General features: G+C 45.3%; 1 protein-coding gene across 1 annotated transcript in view; it reads left to right on the plus strand.

Annotated features, from left to right (window-relative positions):
• The window catches only part of LOC141110088 (transmembrane protein 26-like), a 41310-nt gene that overhangs the window by 12930 nt on the left and 7503 nt on the right, over positions 1–20877 (plus strand). The gene's annotated exons all lie outside the window — the stretch shown is intronic.

Raw genomic sequence — 20877 nt, forward strand, 5'->3', positions numbered from 1 at the left:
TTATTGTGGGGCGATGAGCAAACACAGCTCTTTAGTGCTAAATATACTATTCATTAAAACTGAAGTTTAGGTATGGACTATTTTGCATTATTACATTGGTTTAGCTTGGACCAATGTAAATATACATGTGCCATATTTATCTGATCCCTGTGGAAGCTGAAAATCACAAGTGACGTACACAAGAAAAGTGCACAAGTGATGTACCTGGCCTATCACTGCCTTGCAGTGGATAAGACTGGTAAAAATAGATCCAAAGATGCCTACCTGTCTGCCTGCTTAAAGCTGAAGTTTAGGTTTGGATTATTTTGCATTGTTATGAAGCTCCAGGTGGGACCAATTTAAGTATGCATGTGCCATACCTGGCTGGTAATCATTGTAGTAGGCACCAACTACTGTCATCTCTACTAGCTTCTCGCTCCTGTGCTGAGATGCTGCCCTACTGCTTACTGAGGACACAAAATTGTTTTCTTGGCATGGATGCCATTCAGAGAACATTTTGCATTCTCAATAAAATGCAGACTATTCTCCAAATAGACAGGGTGGAGATTGTAATGTCGACACATTGCCTTTCCATCTCCTGTGTTCAATAAGCAGCGGGGCAACTGCTTGGTATGGGGCCTGGAAGCTAGTGGCAATCACTGTAGTAGCAGTGTCTAACTAATCAAAATAGTCCAAATCTAAACAGCTTTAGGCAGACAGACAGGTAGGCATCTTTAAACCAATTTATACCAGTCTGGTCCACTGCAGTGAGTTAAATGCACAAGTGTTAATGTGCATTGCATTGGGACTATTCATTTGAATAGGCTGCCCAACACACCTTTTGTGACCAAAAATCAAGCATGCATCAATAAAGGCAGTGCAAGCTAATATACATTGCTGCACTGCAATGCACAACTGTCAGCAAAATGTGTTGAGGCGCCATTCAGAATGGATGACACCTCAGTACAACAATGCACGTCTCTTGCATTTCAGCTTATTACTGCAAGGAGATGGTGTTAATAGGTCCTTAAACACATCCTTCTAAACTTGCATCCAAGGACCAACACACACAATAATCATAAGGAATTAGTTTGTATTTTGGACAAAATGGGTAAGTTTACCACTTTGTGAGTCAAACACTAATCCTTTTCACAAAGTACATAATACTGATGCTTTTAAAATAGGAATTTAATTATGGCTGCACAATGCCCAAACACATCATTGTGCAACCATAAGTAAATTCCCCATTTTGTGTTTTTAAAGTATTGCTGTTAAAGCTGTAAACAAAGCATTATGGGGTTTAGTTAAAGCGGAGTTCCACCTAAACGTGGAAGCTCTGCTTATCTGCTTCCTCCCCCCCTCCGGTGCCACATTTGGCACCTTGCGGGGGGGGGGTGCTTGTTCTTGACAGGTACTCATACCCACTTCCGGGAGACCTGGCTGCGGCGAGATCCCCCAGAAGTTCGGCCCCCTCCTCCTTCCTCCGCCGCTGGGCCATTATTCACAAAGCACAGCACGCTTCACGCATGCTTAGTAGGGAACCGACTGTGAAGCACCAAGGCTTCACTTGCCGGCTTTCCTTACAGGCAATTGAAAATGGGAAGAGGTTAAGAGATAGCTGCGTTAACAAGGCCGCATCCCTCATGTATAAGTGGAAAGAAAACTTCCCCAAAACAAATGGGCAGGACTTTATAGGCTCAAAGAGTGTACAAACACATGTAGAATAGCAATTACATTTTAAGTATTTTATTAATATCAAAATTTAAAAATAGAAAATATGAAAAATAAGAAAAAGTACAATAAATACAATATATTTGCATAAAACCAGAGAGAAAAAGGCCACACGGCGCAAACACAGTAGGTCACTATGCAATGATGAGATCGGTGTGTAAACCTGACACCAACATGTTTCGGAGTTCTATACTTTCCTTTTTCAAGGTAGGTTTAAACAGTTTTAGTAAGTTTCCTCTATAAAACAAAACACATATTAGGACGCATTCCCAAATGTCATATTGTATACATGAAGCAGGAAAGAATAGTCAGGAAACAAAGAGAAGGAACAAAAAGGCAGGAAGGATATCTGAAATTGGAGTTACTCACATTACCAGAGAGTTAGCACATGCATGGCGCCAGCCCGTGAAGTAAAAACAACGCTGCAAGGTCCAGAAAAGTTTATAGGCAAAGGCACCCCACCCAGGCTAGGGCCGAACCCCGGTATAGGCAACTTTGTAACACATCATTGGTGTCACGTGTAACCATGACATCAAGAAATGTGACAACACTGGGATGATATACCATAGTAAATGTTAGGTTGAACTCGTTTTTGTTCAGTCTATTTAGAAAGGATTGGAGAAAATCCTCAGAGCCATCCCATATCAAAAAAAAAAATCATCAATATATCTGTGCCACATAACAATGTAGTCTGTGTTTACCGATAATAGTTCCTCCGACATGATCATTTGTTCCCACTCCCCCAGGTACAGGTTGGCATATGATGGGGCACAGCAAGTCCCCATCGCAACCCCCTGCTCACTCTCTGGCAATGTAAGTAACTCCCATTTCAGATATCCATCCTGCCTGAAATAAAATCTGGGGTACCAATTGAAATAAATTCTAATTGAAATAACTTCTAAACTAAATATTATCATTATCCGAAGGTGGCTACGGATTCCCTCTATTTATTCCATATATGTATTACTTTGTCTATTCCTATAGTTAGCTAGTCTATAAAACTCTGATCGCTACTGTTGATGGCACAATAATATAAGTTTAGCTATGAAAACAAATACACTGCTTAATAAAACAACGTCTAATTTATTTCCCAAGAAAAAAGGTAAATGCTAACATGAAAATACTTAGAGCATATAACAAAAAAACATCAAAGATGCTTATCAAGGCTGTCCTCTAGATATTGTCTCCTCAGCTGGGCTCAAAATGATGGCAACAGAGAGAGCCAGGAGGCTCAGAGAGCCATCAGGCACAAGCCAAGAGCGAAAAGGAACAACTTCCCTCCTATGTGCACTTTTTAAACTTCATCCATACACCATCCAGACCCAACCCCATTGCCTGCCCATTTAAGTTTCTAACAAATGAAAGTAGTTCTGGGGCAGTCCTTCTCAATATATTATATTACTGTCCGTCATGCTGTATTGGCCTCTAGGGGCAGCGTCCTTTGATCTTTGTAGCAGGACATTCATCAATTATCTTGTCAGCTATGAAGCTTGCTTGCAGAGGGCTAATTAAGGATTTCCATGTTATCACACCAGTTGATCAGGAGCCAAGCTTTTGTTCAGCCTTGATGGGGGCCTGATCTCTGAATATTCTGATTTGCTACAAAGCTTTGATGTGCAACTTGTTGCATTCCAACTTGGTTGTATCAACCAGAAAGAAACTCCAGAACTATATTAAACCATGTGTCAGAGAGGTTACCTGGTTGGGTGTCGGTGCGCGCCGGGGTGCGTTGGTGCGCGCGTTCCTGTGCGTGCTGGGGCGCGTGCTTCTGGGGGCACTGGCGTGTCTAATCCGGCTGGCCGTGCTGTGCGTGGTGGCGCCCGGGCGCGCGCGCGTACGCGTTAGCGTGCGTCCGCCTACAGGCGTTGCCGTACGTGTGCCTGGTGGTGCTGGTGTGCGCACTGGTGTCCGGGGGCGCGCTCGGGCGTGTGCGGGTGCGCGGGCGTGTGCGCGTATCAGTGCGCGGGCGTCTGCGCGTATCGGTGCGCGCACGTCCACGGCGTTTGGCGCCAATCAGCCTATTTAGGTCTGCTGTTATCTCTGATCGGTGCTGCCTGATCAACAGCTCTTGTGCCAAGTTCCGTGATCCTCTCTGTGTTCCTGTATTTCCGAAGTTCTGATCTGTTGTGACCCGGCTTGCCTTTTGGACCTCCTTGACTGCTGCGTGAACCTGACCCTGGCTTGTTTGACCCCGCTTTTGCCTGCTCCTCTTGTACTTCTGCTGCCAGCCCGTTGCTGACCTATGCCTGTGTGTGACCAGCCTTACAGCTCCTGTTCAGCATCAGTCCCAGTGTTCCTGAGTACTACCTGCTGCTACTACCTGCTGCTTGGAAGACCACCTCTCTTCTGGATCCTTACACCAGGCCCTCATACCACTCCGCACTCGTGAGCTTCCTGTCTGCTCTATCAGGGGCCCCGAGTCGGATACGTAAGGGAGCCTACCCTCTGCCCAAGGGGACTCACCGGTCTGGTAAGTGAGAGACCTGACAGTATCAGGCAGCCATGACCGAGTCCGGGCAGGGGGCCTCCCCCATGGATGAACTCTGTAGGCACCTAGGGGGCCTCACCCAGGCAGTCAAAATCCTACAAGAAAGCTATACCAGATTAGAGGGACAGGTCCAGGCCCTCTCAGCATCTCCTCAAGGAGCAGCGTCTGCCGGCCCTTCTGCAGCACCCTCTGTAGTAATGCTCCCCCCGGAGCCCATGGTACCGACACCTGAAAAGTTCTCTGGAGAACGTTGCAAGTACCGGGCATTCCACAACGCATGTGAGCTTTATTTTGCCTTACAACCCCGCACATTTTTTGTGGAAGCCACAAAGGTGGGGTTCGTCATATCATTACTGACCGGCGAGCCTCAAACTTGGGCTCACCGTTTACTGGAGCAAAAATCCAGATCTCTGGATTCCTTGAGTGACCTCTTCCTAGCAATGTCTCAGCTATACGAGGACCCCCAACTAACGGCTACTGCTGAATCCACCTTGCACTCCCTGCAGCAAGGTCGCAGAGCGGCCGAAGACTACGCCGTCGAGTTCAGACGTTGGAGCTCTGATACAGAGTGGAATGACGCTGCCCTACGTCACCAATATCGGTTGGGGTTATCTGATCCCCTCAAAGATGAACTGGCACGTGTTGGGATACCTCAGACACTGGATGAGCTCATAAACTTGTCAATCCAGATTGACCGCCGTCTGAGAGAAAGACATTCAGAGAGGTCCGTTAGCCACCCACGTCCCACTTGGATGTTGCCCAGGGTTCCTAGTGCTCCAAATCAAGTTCCTCCCGCCTCTTCTGTTCTGGCCACAGAAGCTCCAGAACCCATGCAGCTTGGTCTGCTCTGTCCATCCCTGACCCCAGAAGAAAAGACGCACAGACGTACGCTCAATTTGTTCCTGTACTGCGGAGAGCAAGGACATTTTGTGAGGGCCTGCCCCAACAAGAGACGTAAGTGCCTGCCGTCCTCTTCTTTATGTGCACCTGTCTTACCCAGATCTGGTAACCATTTGACACTTTATGTTATGTTACAGCTTCCTGGAAGGAACATCCCGGTACCGGTCATTATTGACTCAGGAGCATGCAGCAGCTTCATTGACCGAACCTTCGTTGATAACCATAGTATTCCTCTCCAACCCAAGGCCCAGGGACTTGCAGTATTCTTAGCAGACGGTTCCACCCTCAGCTCCGGACCAGTTACCCAAGAGACCGTTCCCTTACTGGCCACTATTGGCCCAGAACATCAGGAACTCTTACGCCTAGATGTCATCTCCTCTCCCCTCTTTCCAATTATCCTAGGAATGCCTTGGCTGCAAGCTCACAATCCCAGCATCGACTGGTCCACAGGAAAGATTCAGTTTCTCTCCAATTACTGCAAACAACACTGTCTACTGGGAACACCCTTAACACCATCTCAGTGTCTTTGCTTAGATTCTGATACCAAGCTTTACCAATCTCTTCCCGAGCCCTACCGGGATTTCCTGAATGTGTTCAGCAAGAAGGGGGCAGAGACTCTCCCGGTACACGGGCCCTACGACTGCCCAATAGAACTCTTACCCGGAACTGAAGTTCCCTTCGGAAGGATTTTTCCTTTAACTGAGCAGGAGCTGGGCACCCTGAAAACCTATATTGATGAAAACCTAAAGAAGGGATTCATTCGCCCCTCCACATCTCCAGCAGGTGCGGGCATCTTCTTTGTCGAGGAGAAGGATCACTCCCTGCATCGACTACCGGGAATTAAATAAAATTACCATAAAAAACAGATACCCGCTACCCTTAGTACCCAAACTGTTTCAAAGATTGAGGTCCGCTACAGTTTTCACCAATTCGGATCTCCGCGGAGCCTACAATCTGATCCGCATAAGAGAGGGGGACAAGTGGAAGACGGCTTTTCGTACTCGATTCAGGCACTTCGAGTACCTCGTCATGCCCTTTGGCCTGTGTAACGCGCCAGCCACCTTCCAACATTTCGTTGATGATGTCTTCCATGACTTTCTGAACCTGTACGTCATAGTCTATCAAGACGATATTCTGTTTTTTTTCCGCTTCCCTCGACCACCGCAGACATGTACGAAATGTACTTACCCGACTCAGGCAACATGGGCTTTATGCCAAACCCGAAAAATGTGAGTTCGAGCTCCAATCTATTCAGTTTCTAGGCCTGGTCATCTCTCCCGAGGGTATCAAGATGGACCCTCAAAAAGTATCCGCTATCCTGGATTGGCCTGCACCTGTAGATAAGAAAGGAGTACAGCGCTTTATTGGCTTCGCCAATTTCTACAGGAAGTTCATCAAAGGATTTTCTTCGATAATAACCCCCATCACTGAACTCATCAGACAAGGGACCCGGTTTTGCTGGACTCCTAAGGCGCAGCTGGCCTTTGAAGAACTCAAGGCTTTGTTTACTTCAGCCACCATTCTTAAACATCCCAATCCAGCCCTACCTTTTGTATTGGAAGTTGACGCATCCGAAATTGCGGTAGGAGCTGTGCTCTCGCAAAGACAAGGCGCCAAAGCCCTCCTGTACCCTGTGGGGTTTTTCTCACGTAAACTCTCATCTTCAGAAAGGAATTACGACGTGGGAGATCGGGAACTTCTTGCCATCAAAGCAGCTTCAGAAGAATGGCGTTATCTTCTGGAGGGTGCTGCTCACCCCATTTTGGTCTACACAGACCATAAAAATTTAGAATACCTGAGAACGGCAAAGAGACTAAAACCTCGGCAAGCCAGATGGGCACTTTTTTTTCCCCGATTCCAATTCCACATTACCTACAGACCCGGATCCAAGAATGTCAAGTCTGACGCACTCTCTCGCATGTTCCACGACTCAGAAAAAGCCCTACCTCCAGACACCATTCTCCCTTCTGGGAATTTTCTGCTGCTTCAAGAAGAACTTGTCTCTCAAATTAGACGGGCTTCTATGGGAATGACACCACCTGCTGAAGCTCATGCCAAAGATGGGCTGTTTTGGTATGAAAACAAAATTGTGGTCCCTGAGGAGCTAAAAGTACAGGTGTTAGAACTTTGCCATGATCACAAGTTGGCTGGACACTTTGGCTCACAAAAAACAATCAACCTAGTACAACGTACTTTCTGGTGGCCTCATCTTGTTAAAGATTGCAAGGAGTATGTTGATTCTTGTAATACCTGTGCCAGAAGCAAGAATAGCCGGGCAAGGGCGTGGGGTCTGTTAAAACCTTTACCGGTCCTAGAGAGGCCGTGGACCATGATTTCAATGGACTTCATCGTTGAACTCCCCCCATCAGAAGATTTTTCTTCCATCTTTGTTGTGGTAGATAGGCTGTCTAAGATGGCCCACTTCCTTCCCATGAAGGGTACCCCCTCGGCTACGGAAACAGCTACTATCTTTATCAGAGAAATTATCAGATTACATGGAGTGCCAACAAACATAGTTTCTGACCGTAGTGTCCAGTTCACCTCCAGATTCTAGAAAGCCCTCTGCGGCTCCTTGGGATTTGAATTAGCATTCTCCTCGGCCTATCATCCCCAGTCAAATGGGCAAACTGAAAGGACGAATCAGACCTTGGAGCAATATCTCCACTGTTTTTCTGCATTCTCCCAGGATGATTGGGCCTCCCTGCTCCCTATTGCAGAGTTCTCGTACAAATAATTCATTGCACTCAGCTACCAATCAAACACCATTCTATGCTAATTACAGCTTCCATCCGTCCTTTTTGCCTGGGTCAATACCCGAGTGCTCCGTCCCTGCAGTGTCTGAAACTTTGGATTTCTTTTCAACAAACAATAAACTACAACAGGACACCATGGCCAAAGCTCAGGAATACTACAAGAGGATGTTCGACAGGAAGAGGCGTGGAGAGCTTGTCTTGGAACCCGGCAACCCAGTTTGGTTATCCACCACTAACCTGAAGTTGGCCTGTCCGTCCAGAAAACTAGGCCCTAAGTACTTGGGTCCTTTCTTGGTTAAGAGGAAGATTAACAACGTGGCCTATGAACTTGACCTGCCTAACTCCCTGAAGATACATCCAGTCTTCCACGTGTCCCTTTTGAAACCGGTTACTCCCAATTCCTTTGTTGGCCGTAGTATCGGTCCACCCAAGCCTATCCTAGTTGACGGCGAAGAGGAATTTGAGGTGGAGGCAATTTTAGATTGCAGAAGAAGACGCAACCAAACCCAATACCTCGTAAAGTGGAAGGGCTATGGGCCTGAAGACAACTCATGGGAGCCAGAAAGCAACTTGCATGCCAGAGAGCTCTTGCAGTCATTCAAAGCTTCTCATGCCTCAAAGTTGGCCCAGCTGGGCATCCGGAGTCTGCCCTTGAGGAGGGGGCACTGTCAGAGAGGTTACCTGGTTGGGCGTCGGTGCGCGCCGGGGCACGTTGGTGCGCGCGATCCTGTGCGTGCTGGGGCGCGTGCTTCTGGGGGCACTGGTGTGTCTAATCCGGCTGGCTGTGCTGTGCGTGGTGGTGCCCGGGCGTGCGCGCGTACGTGTTAGCACGCGTCCGCCTACGGGCATTGCCGTACGTGTGCCTGGTGGTGCTGGTGTGCGCACTGGTGTCCGGGGGCGCGCTCGGGCGTGTGCGGGTGCGCGGGCATCTGCGTGTATTGGCGCGCGCACGTGCGGGGCGTTTGGCGCCAATCAGCCTATTTAGGTCTGCTGCTATCTCTGATCGGTGCTGCCTGATCAACAGCTCTTGTGCCAAGTTCCGTGATCCTCTCTGTGTTCCTGTATTTCCAGAGTTCTGATCTGTTGTGACCCGGCTTGCCTTTTGGACCTCCTTGACTGCTGCCTGAACCTGACCCCGGTTTGTTTGACCCCGCTTTTGCCTGCTCCTCTTGTACTTCTGCTGCCAGCCCGTTGCCGACCTCTGCCTGTGTGTGACCAGCCTTACAGCTCCTGCTCAGCATCAATCCCAGTGTTCCTGAGTACTACCTGCTGCTACTACCTGCTGCTTGGAAGACCACCTTTCCTCCGGATCCTTACACCAGGCCCTCATACCACTCCGCACTCGTGGGCTTCCTGTCTGCTCTATCAGGGGCCCCGAGTCGGATACGTAAGGGAGCCTACCCTCTGCCCAAGCAGACTCACCGGTCTGGTAAGTGAGAGACCTGACACCATGTTGCCATCCAACACTGCCTTTTTGTTCCTTCTCTTTGATTCCTGACTATTCTTTCCTGCTTCATGTATACAATATGACATTTGGGAATGCGTCCTAATATGTCTTTTGTTTTATAGAGGAAACTTACTAAAACTGTTTAAACCTACCTTGAAGGAGCGTATAGAACTACGAAACATGTTGGTGTCAGGTATACACACCGATCTCATCATAGTGACCTACTGCGTTTGCGCCGTGTGGCCTTTTTCTCACTGGTTTTATGCAAATATATTGTATTTATTGTACTTTTTCTCATTTTTACATTTTGATACTAATAAAATACTTAAAATTTAATTGCTATTCTACATGTGTTTATACACTCTTTGAGCCAATAAAGTCTAGCCCATTTGTTTTGAGGAAGTTTTTTTCCACTTCCCTTAAAGGCAATGGTGACGGCAGCACCCGAGAGCCGATGGAAACAACGGCTTGGGTGCTGACATCGCTGGATTCCAGGACAGGTAAGTGTCCTAATATTAAAAGTCAGCAGCTACAGTACTTGTAGCTGCTGACTTTTAATTTTTTTTCATTTGGGGGCAGAACTCCTCTTTAAGGACTGAAATGAAGTGCCAGAAGCCAGTTAACTTAACACTGTGCTAAAAACAGCTGACCCTCAGAAGTAACCCTCATAAACATGGGAAGAACTTAAAGTGGAAGTTCAGTCAAAAACTAACACTACTGGCAGCCACATTCTAAAACTAAACTATCTAGCCCTGTAAAGTGAAAATTGTTATACATATCTTTCTTGAAGCCAATCTGGTCTGGTCTCCATCGGCGGATGCTGTGTGCTGGAGACAGCCTACAACGGCTGGGAAATGCATGGGAAGTGTCGTCACCCAACGGGCTTCCGTTGTGGGTTGCCTCTTCTGCACACACCTACACAGATAAGCCGCTGCTGAGAGCTCAGTGTGGGACCGGAGCGGCTGCAGAAAAGGTATGTATAGCGATTTTTGCTTTACAGGGCTAGATAGATTCGTTTTAAAATGTGGCTGTCGGTAGATTTAGAGTCAGTTAGTTTATGGCTGAACGTCTACTTTAAGAACTTCACATAAATATCACAAACCCAATGTTTTAAAGGAAACCCGTGGTCAAACTTTTGACATTCAAGTATTTATATTATCTTATCAAGCAGTAAAGGTAACCCCCCACTGACTTCTATAGTGCAGGCATTGTGGGGTTATTCGTCCTCAAAGTTTACAGCAGAATCACTGAAGTATTTAAAGTTGTTTTCTCAGCAGCTCAGCTATCCCTCCCAGAGCACCTGATCTGTGTTTGCATTAGAGATTAGGAGACTGGAAGGCTGCTGAGTTACTGCTGGGAAGAGGGAGTAGGGGTAGCTGAGCTGCTGAGAGAAGTATTTGAGAAAAATTCCCAGTTTAAGTCATTCAAGTTGCTTCTCTCAGTAGTTCAAAACACCCTGCTCCCTTACACCTTTGTATTTAAAGATCAAAGTTAAAGAGACAAGTATATAGCCAAAGGACACGCCAATGCTACACCATGAGTTACTCAGATCACAATTAATTAATATATAATACATTAAAAATAAGAAATTAAAAGTTAAACATCCAAGTACTTTTTCCACCTAATTTTCTTTTATACTTATGTTTCAGGCTAAAAAAGCACACACAAAGGTTTGATGAAAGGCTGAATGTGATATACCACTTTAGGTAGTTAATCAGTATATATTTTTAGAGGTCTAAACAGCATACCAAATAGGAGGGACAAATGAGTAGGAAAGAGGGATAGAAGGTTTGTGTTCCAAAAGAGGTCCAGTTCCCTCAAATCAAGGTGAGTTGGAAAGTGTGACAGACCTCCTGGCACCCTGCCTGGGTGCTCCCGCCAAACAGTGCTTTCTGCCCTCCAAACCCTTCCAACAGACCGAGAGCTAATACCAGCTCTTTACCCCAAGCATCATACACAGACAAGATGTTGGGATAAAAACCAAAGGAATGGCTTTATTAAAACTCAGACACAGATACAACCCCAGGAGGACATTACCCTCTTAGGGATATTAGCGTGACAATGCAAACTTCAAACAGCAATCCAATTAACAGCTAACAACTAACAGTGATTTTAGTTAAACAGTGATGTCATTAACAGGATGCTAATCAACAGCCAGACACCCAAACTTTGATTAGTCCGGGAGTGTCCATCCCCAGACAATCCGGCACCAAACCCACAGATACACAAAGTACATTACACATGCTGTCTGTCAGGTGTTTGGCTTTCACTTGTGTAATCTGTCCACTACAAAATTATCATAAGACAAAACTCATACAATGTTCCATCAGTCTAAAAAGTGGAATTAATTTATCTTCATGGATTTCTTGAGGGATATTGTTGATAAATATTTCCGTCCCAAGTGGATGGGCTTTTTCAACCCAGTCTGCAAGAGGGCCATCATATTTCCTCTTACCATTGACCTGTACAAGATTAATATTACACCTTTCCATCAACTCCAAAAGGGATGCTTTATTTTCCTTATTCAGAGAATTAATCCAAGCCTCCCTCTCAGCGTTCATCACGTTGTTGTCAATCATTAAAGAATGATCTGCTCTCTCCATGGGATCAGAGGCTGAACTGAACTCTTTTCCATGCTCTGACAGAGAAAAGCAGACAGAATCCCCAGTCTTCTCCATGCGTCATAATCAGTGGGTAGAAGGCCAGCCCCTAGTCCCCTCCAAAAACCTCTGTCCCAGTTGGATCTGTCACAGGAGGTATGCTAATTTCAAATGAAAACACAACTGGAAATCTGGTAGGAGGAGCAGGGAGAGCTGAGCTGCTGAGAGAACTGGGACAATTTCAGTGCTTTTTTGGGTTGAATTGCCCCACGGTACCTGCAACTAAAGTGCGTAGAAACACACTGCTAACATTTGATTTCCAAAAGGCGTGTTGCAACAAAGGCAGCTGTGAACCCTCTATCAGCCTCAGTCACTTTTTAACCACTTCCGGACCGGCTCACAACGATATACGTTGGCAGTTTGAAGAGGGGTATCGTTGTTATGGCAGCAGCTAGCTGCCATAACCCCGGTATCCTCTTTTTCAGTGAGTGGTCCTCCCAGCGGCTGATTCACCGCAAGATCTCTTTTATCGGTGATGGAAGGGGTGTCCCCCTTTCCGCTTACCGGAGCCACCCGCAGTATGAAGATGAGTGAAGAGAAGATGGCCCCCACCCGTCTCCATACCATTGTAGGGCGGAAGCGACGTCAAAACGTCACTTCCGCCCATAGCTCTTAAAGGGACATTTTTATTTTTTATTTTTTTAAACGACAATTTTTTTTTTTTTTTATTGCATTTTAGTGTAAATATGAGATCTGAGGCCTTTTTGACCCCAGATCTCATATTTAAGAGGTCCTGTCATGCTTTTTTTCTATTACAAGGGATGTTTACATTCCTTGTAATAGGAATAAAAGTGACACAATTTTTTTTTTTTAAAGAACAGTGTAAAAATAAAAAATAAAATTAAAATAAATAAGAATTTTTTTTTTTTTTTATGTGCCCAATCCCACCGAGCTCACGTGCAGAAGCAAACGCAGATGTGAGTAGCGTCCGCATATGAAAACGGTGTTCAAACCACACATGTGAGGTATCACCGCGATCGTTAGAGCGAGAGCAATAATTCTAGCCCTAGACCTCCTCTGTAACTCAAAACATGCAACCTGTAGAATTTTTTAAACGTTGCCTATGGAGATTTTTAAGGGTAAAGTTTGTTGCCATTCTACGAGCGGGTGAAATTTTGAAGCGTGACATGTTGGGTATCAATTTAGTCGGCGAAACATTATCTTTCACAGTATAAAAAAAATTGGGCTAACTTTACTGTTGTCTTTTTTTTTAAGTGCACTTGTAAGACCGCTGCGCAAATACAGTGTGACAGAAAGTATTGCAACGACCGCCATTTTATTCTTTAGGTAGGGTGTTAGAAAAAAAAAAAAAAATATATATATATATATATATATATATATATATATATATATATATATATATATATAACACTATAGATCTTTTCCAGGGCACACATACATTGCATTAAGCATTAAATAGCACATAAACAAAAAGCACAATATTTATTTTTACAATACATTTCATTTTTAATCCCACACATTAAACACCTTTTATGTTCTATTATTATTTAATGGTTTACACTGACTTTTATCATGGCTGAAAAAAAAGGTTTATTAGGCACTTGTAGCTGTTGCTTTCCTGTATCCCTGTCTGCAGATATACAGTATATGAATCTCCTACTTTTTATGAAATCTGTCTCTGCCTTTTTTCCTCTTCCCTGTTAAATTACTTATACGTTTTTCTTCCTGATGGAACCAAAGGAATTTACATACAGCGTTGCCTGAAGTGTTTATTGGAAATCAAATTAAATTTTTTTGAAAAAGAAAATCAATATATCTTTGCTTATATAAAATTCATTGTAGAAGCAAACATTTTATATTCAGAGTGTCTGCTTGTTCTAAGCTACTATATTTCCAACCTGTCCTCAAATGACCTCAGGAATGAATATATTCGTGAACAGTAGTGAATTATCAGTCACACTAAGATATTTTCAGGGCATGGTCAGGAGCTTGTAAACTTATTATCTAAGATGCCACGTGAAGCCTAAGTAATCATCAGGATCAAAGAGGTGTTATGCTATATGTTACGCTCAGGATCCAATTTTCTTATTTCTGTTTTGTATGTTGTCACTGTCTTACCTTAGTATAGGACCTACTCAAAAATCATTTATCATTCTGATATTCCATCAGTCTTTCATCTAAGACAAATCCCAATCAATAGATATAGTCTTCGGCACCACCCAGTCCACCTCATCCTTGGTAGTCCTATTTCTCTCAGCTTGAAAGGTTTTGTTAGTTAGTTTGTAGTCTTGACAACCTCAGTTGGAATTTTAAGCAGTATTAAACCCAAAACCAAAAATGTAATATATTGTAGTATACCAATCATTAGATGTGGTGGCTACATTCGTTTTCTTTTTTAGGCTTTTTCCTTTTGTTTTCACCTGATGATCTGGCCAGTAACACACCTCCTGTATTACATTGCCCCCACTCTGGATGAATGAGTACAGGGGTACCTTTGGACAGCAGCATTGTCAGTCTGGAGGGAGGGGGGTGTTAGATGTACTAGCAATTTTGTATACAATAACTAACTGAAGCCAAACTCCAGCTAACACTTTATGAGCAGTTACAGCAGTTTTTTCCTTTAGGGCTCTTTCACATGGGGCGGATCAGTGATGATCCGCCCCGTGAACACCCGCTTGCTCAGCGGGGATCGCTCCGCCGATCCCCGCTGAGCAGAAAGATGACAGGTCCATCTCTGCACACTGTGCAGCGACGGACCTGTCAGAGCGCCGCTCTCCCCTATGGGGGATCGGATGATGACGGACCGTAGAGTCCGTCGTCACCCGATCCGAAAACAGATGGAAAAGTAGGGTTTTCCTCCGTTACACTTTTCGGATCGGAGCGGGTCGGATGTCAGCGGACATGTCACCGCTGACATCCGACGCTCCATAGGAATACATGTATGTCCGTTTTTCATCCGAAAACGGAAGGATAAAAAACGGACATACGGATCGTCAGTGTGAAAGAGCCCTTTGAGATAAAGGTTTTACATAAATAAATAATATATATGGGAAAATTGCGCTTAGTGATCTATGTGTAATTGATAATACGTGACACAACAACAGCACTCATAAATATGTACACACCATAAAAGCAAATAAATAAAGAAAAAAAGTTGCGCTGTCAAAATAGTGATATATATAATAAAATCTTTCCTCAATATATTATCAGAGGATATAAACTGTTGAAGTCCTTCACATAATCCAAAACACATTATGTGTTTAAAGTGAGGCAAGGCAAGGAATAGCGGTGACGTCTTAGCACTCGCGGAGAGTGCTAAACTTTTTTTCTTATATTGAATGCTGCGCAATTCATTTGATTCCTCTTCCTTCTGGTTTACTGCATGATCGGGTCTGAGGCTTCTATGAGATCGATATATGCATCACTGGCGTCCCTTAACAGGCTGAACAGTTGAGCTGGGTTATACCTGAAGTGAGGGGTGAATACTCACTAATGCGTGTATAGGCCTTGAAAGGTCTTATTACCTGGTAAGAAGATATTTTTGTCTTATCTATCCCCTGGGGAGCATGAGGTTATACACCTTTCGTTAATTGGAAGGACACCACCCTTTTTTCACCTAAGGATTAAAGTGATTGTAAGGCTTATTTTTTTTAAATAACAAACATGTCATACTTACCTCCACTGTGCAGTTCGTTTGCACAGAGTGGCCCCGATCATCCTCTTCTGGGGTCCCTCGGCAGTGCTGGTAGCTCCTCCCTGCATCGTATAACCCCCTAGGAGAAGCCGGGGGGGGGGGGGGTTACCGTACGGGCGCTCTCCCAAGTCCAGCATTCAGTGTCCATAGAGGCAGAATGTAGGACTCGGCCCCGTCACCCTGGCGCCCACGTCATTGGATTTGATTGACAGCAGCGGAAGCCAATGGCTGCGCTGCTATCAATCTATCCAATCAAGAGCTGAGAACCCCGGGCAGAGAAGAAGAGCACGTCCCCGGTGGGGGAATACAGGACTAAGGGGAGTAAAGCGGAGGGGGGGCTGGGGGGGCTGGTCAGTGACAGAAGTTTTTTTCACCTTAATGCATAGGCTGCATTAAGGTGAAAAAACATGAGGGTTTACAACCCCTTTAACTGGAGTTTGGACACTTTCATCACTTTAAACATATAATGTGTTTTGGATTATGTGAAGGACTTTAACGGTTTATATCCTCTGATAATATATTGAGGAAAGACTTTATTATATATCACTAGTTTGACAGCGCATCATTTTTTCTTTACATAAATAAATAAAACTGCTCATTGTATGCACCCCTGTCAATGTTAAATGGTTTGTCTCATGCCTGTAACTGATACAATTTGCAAGAGAGCTTGTTGTTCTGAAAAACAAGCCTAAAGCCTCCTACACACTGCTATTTTTTGTTTTCGCTCAACCCAGCGGGCTGAATGAAAAAAACTGACAGCTCAGGTCGGAGCCACTGTACTAACAAATTGATGTTAGTACTGTAATCTCCCCTGCTGTTCTATTGTGTTCTGACAGGGGGACATACCACCCACCATGTTGATCCAGATCAGACTGGAGAAAAGGCAGGATAGAAATTCCTTACCTCACACCATGAGAAATGCGCTTTATAGGTGTGAGATTTTCTAGCTTTTAAGAGTGTAGGGGTAACTGAATCAGATAGGCCCCTATGCCTCAGGACCTGTGCTTTTACAGCTAAATTGTTAAATCTGACCTGACCCCTAAGTCACCAGTGTATCCACTGTGAAGGCCAGAAAATTCTTGGACCTGGAGACAAACCTGTCCAGCTTGTTGTTATACCTGGAAGCCCGGAGGTCCATATCCAGATGTCTAGAAGCATGTCAGGATAGCTTAAGAAGGTATGTATGTGCACCAATATGCAGAATAAGGATCTTTGTAAGAAGGTTATGTGGGTAAGATAATTTCCTGAGAATGCTCATGAGCACATTGCTCAAATGTCTGTGTACAGGCACACGGGCACACATGTTTGATTCCAGACATTGCGCCAAAGTGCTGAAAAAAGGAGATTGCTGAATGATCTTCAACTGTTTCTTGTGTCCTGAACCTGCATTTATTCCCATTGCTGACCTGGCTTGTCCATGGATTCTTTTCTGCTCTGGTCTCCTGACATGACCCAGTTTGATTCTGACCATGGCTCTTCTATCTACTCATTGCTGACCTCAGGTTGCTTCTTGACCATGATCCTGAAAATTACTCATTGCTGACCTCCGCTTGCTTCCTGACCATGATTCTGCTGCCTATTCGTTGCTGACCTCAACTTTTCTCCTAAACATTATTTTGGCCTCCGTGCAGCTTCATATCTGCCTTCTGGGTTGTCTATCACTGGCCCCCTTCAGCCTGTTTTGGGTTCTACCTATTAGAAGTGGTTATCTGTGGTCTGGACTCTTGGCACCCATGCCACTTTGCGCCCTTTCACTCCCTGTCACTATTACTTGGAGTGTTTGGACCAGACCTGTAAGGGAAGCCCTCTTGTCACTTTGGCCTCTAACTAGGCACGTGATAAAACACTGTGGGGTGAAGAGACTAATCTCCTGAGTTCAGATATTGGTGATTGGGGAATTCTGCCTGCCAATTTTGCACGCCCACTATGCAAATGGAGGACAGGACAGTAACATGGCCTTTCACCCAGATGAGGATCAAATCTGCTTATGGTTTTCCCCCATGGTTGACGTAAGCTACTGCTGTGGCATTGTCTGACAGAAGCAGGGAAGAAAAAAGTCTGGAGCTTTCCCTGTGAAAGTAACATCTTGAATAAAGTCGCATCCAGGACCAGAACTAGGCACTACAAGCAATTAAATGGTCCCTGCACCATTTTGGAGATATAGGATCCACCCAAACCTCTGTAGGGTCTGGACTATCCAGAGAACATTGGCTGATAGAGCCTGCACCAACTGTTCCTGAAAAAGTTCTCCCAGATATCCCACAAATGGAATGCCCTGAAAGTGAAGCAGTGCATGAACAGGGGCTACCACCTTAGTGAAAACATGAGATGCAGTGGACAAGGCAAAGCACCCAGCAAAGTTCAGGTAGTGCTAATGTGCTTAGAAAATGGGGATGTGTAAGTATGTATCCTTGATAGCCATTTAGACCAAAAAATCCCCTGGGTGGAGGGAAGCAAGGCCTGACTGGGCAGATTCTACTGTATATTTGTCAGGGCTGATGACATCAAGCCGCACACCAGGAAGTTTGCGAGCCTCCATCTTGTGAGTATCTGGAGACCAGTAATCTTAAGGGGAAGGAGCCTATACACTGAGGTGCATCAGCTATGCACTTTATAATGTGAGTGTTTTTTAGACAATTAGAGGCAATTAGAGGCTCTTGGGTTATGTATCCATTTTTGCCAGTTTTTTAAAAAATGTAGTTGTAGAGTAGTTTGTATATGCGAGTAACAATTCATATTGTGCTTGGATACCGAGTCTGGTGATGACATTCGTTAAGTTAGGAGTTAGATATAGTAAGTCTTGCTGCTATGAGCATGTGTACCACACTTGTTCTATAACAGTGGATATATCTCAAGATTTATAGCCAGTAGTGCCATTTCAGGAGATGGTACTTTTAAAGTTACCAGTTAGGGCAGCTATGAATAAGGAAATAGATTTCCAAAAACTGAGCAGGTTTTTACATGACCATAGGGTATGATAAAGGTTGCCTATTTGTTCATTGCATCTCCAACATATAGGGGATGTAGATGGGAAAATCTTTGATATTATGTAAGGAGTTAAATACCACCTGTTTAGGATTTTTTGCAAATTAACCCAATTGTCCATGCAGGAGGAAGCTTTATTAGTAGTCAATAAAGCATTCTTCCATTGTTCCTTTGTGAAATTAAGAGAAAGGTCTTTTTCCCACTTGGTCATGTTGGGATTTTTATATTTTGTCAGAGGGGATGCTAAAAGGTTATAGATTAAAGTAATTCCTTTCTTCATTTGGTATTTTTGGAGTGTAAAGTACTGCCATATTTCCGTGGGGATGTCGATATGCTTATTAGGATCAATATCATTCAGTCGGGTACATTTGACAATTTTACTAATCGCTATGTTCTTAACGTGGGTAGGTAGATACATGGTATCCTTTATTAACCGATTCTCCTACTGACATTCAAATCTTGCAGTAGTCTAAAACTCTTGTTGGCATTGCAACTTTGGTGTGTGCAACATTGTCTTTCGTTTTGGATAGGATATGCTTCCACGCTATTAGTGTTGCTTTAATGCTATGAAGGTTCAGTATAATTTTTTTTTTTGTAGGATGTGGTAAGCCATTGAAAGGGCGGCCATATCATGACTTAATGTGGCCCTCTTTCTATGTCAGTCCATAGTTTGTCTTCTGGGGATGAAAACCCATATTTCATTTGGTCTAGTAGTGAAGCATAGTAGTAGTTTTTTATATCTGGGAGACCCATTCCATCTGAGATTTTCGTAGTAGTTAATATCAAGAATGACACTCTGGGTTTTTTACCATTCCGTATGCATTTTATTTTAGCTTGGTATTGGTCTGCGTAAAAAATTTGGTAGGTATCAGAATAGGGAGAGTACGAAAATAATAGAGGATTTTAGGTAGCGTTTGCATTTTGAAAGCTGCTATCTTACCAACCCACGAAAGTTGTAGACCTTTGTTGATTTGCTCTAAGAGGTTGGAAAAGTTAAATTCATATAGTTTGGAGATGGGGTAGGTGAGCTTTACCATCGTGCATGGACACGTGCCATCGTGTATGGACACGATGGCACGGCCCTGACTACTCCGTGCTTGGTTAGACTGGCTATCCAGGTTAGTGCTATTAGTCCTGACACTTCGGACTGAGAGAGAAGGAGTGTACACTGCTGAGCTCTGAGGAAGAGGGGTTTTCCCCTTGAAACGCGTCAGCTGGCAGTGGTCCTGTGATTTCCTCTGTGACCTTTGGAGAGTATTGTTCGTTTCAGACTATATGCTGCTACTTCGAATATTTTATTGCAAGAATTCTACAGTCGTTTGTGAGTAGTTTTCTTTTTTATCTCTTTTCATAAATATATATCCAAAGGATAATGCACAAGGCTGGTGTGCCCTTTCTTCTCTTTTCATATCTTTGAGGTCTCTCTGTTATCTGCCCTTCCACCAGCATGTCTGTCAGCGTGCCGCTCTCTGTAAGTCACCCCCCTCTGTCATCCTGCCCCTTTCTGTAAGCAACACCCCCTCTGTCAGCACCCCCCCTCTCTGTCAGCACCCCCCCCCCCTTTTGTCAGCACCCCCCTCAGTCAGCACCCCCCTCTGTCAGCCCTCCTCTGTGTCAGTCCACCCCCTCTGTCAGCACCCCCCTCTCTGTCAGCACACCCCCTCTGTCAGCACCCCTCTGTGTCAGCCCGCCCCCTCTGTCAGTACCCCCCTCTCTGTCAGCACCCACCTCTCTGTCAGCACCCCTCCTCTGTCAGCACCCCCCTCTATCAGCACCCCTCTCTGTCAGCACTCCCCTCTGTCAGCACCCCTCTGTGTCAGCCCACCCCCTCTGTCAGCACCCCCTTCTCTGTCAGCCCTCCCCCCCTCTGTCAGCACGCCCCCTCTATCAGCACCCCTCTCTGTCAGCACTCCCCTCTGTCAGCACCCCTCTGTGTCAGCCCACCCCCTCTGTCAGCACCCCCTTCTCTGTCAGCCCTCCCCCCCTCTGTCAGCACGCCCCCTCTGTCAGCACCCCCCTTCTGTCAGCAGCCCCCCTCTCTGTCAGCACTCCCCTCTGTCAGCACCCCCCCTCTGTCAGCACCCCACTCTGTCAGCACTCCTCTGTGTCAGTCCACCCCCTCTGTCAGCACCCCCCTCTCTGTCAGCACGCCCCCTCTGTCAGCACCCCTCTGTGTCAGCCCACCCCCTCTGTCAGCACCCACCTCTCTGTCAGCACCCCTCCTCTGTCAGCACCCCCCTCTATCAGCACCCCTCTCTGTCAGCACCCCCCTCTATCAG

Source organism: Aquarana catesbeiana, linkage group LG10 (genome assembly GCF_042186555.1).
Source record: "Aquarana catesbeiana isolate 2022-GZ linkage group LG10, ASM4218655v1, whole genome shotgun sequence".
Taxonomy (NCBI): domain Eukaryota; kingdom Metazoa; phylum Chordata; class Amphibia; order Anura; family Ranidae; genus Aquarana; species Aquarana catesbeiana.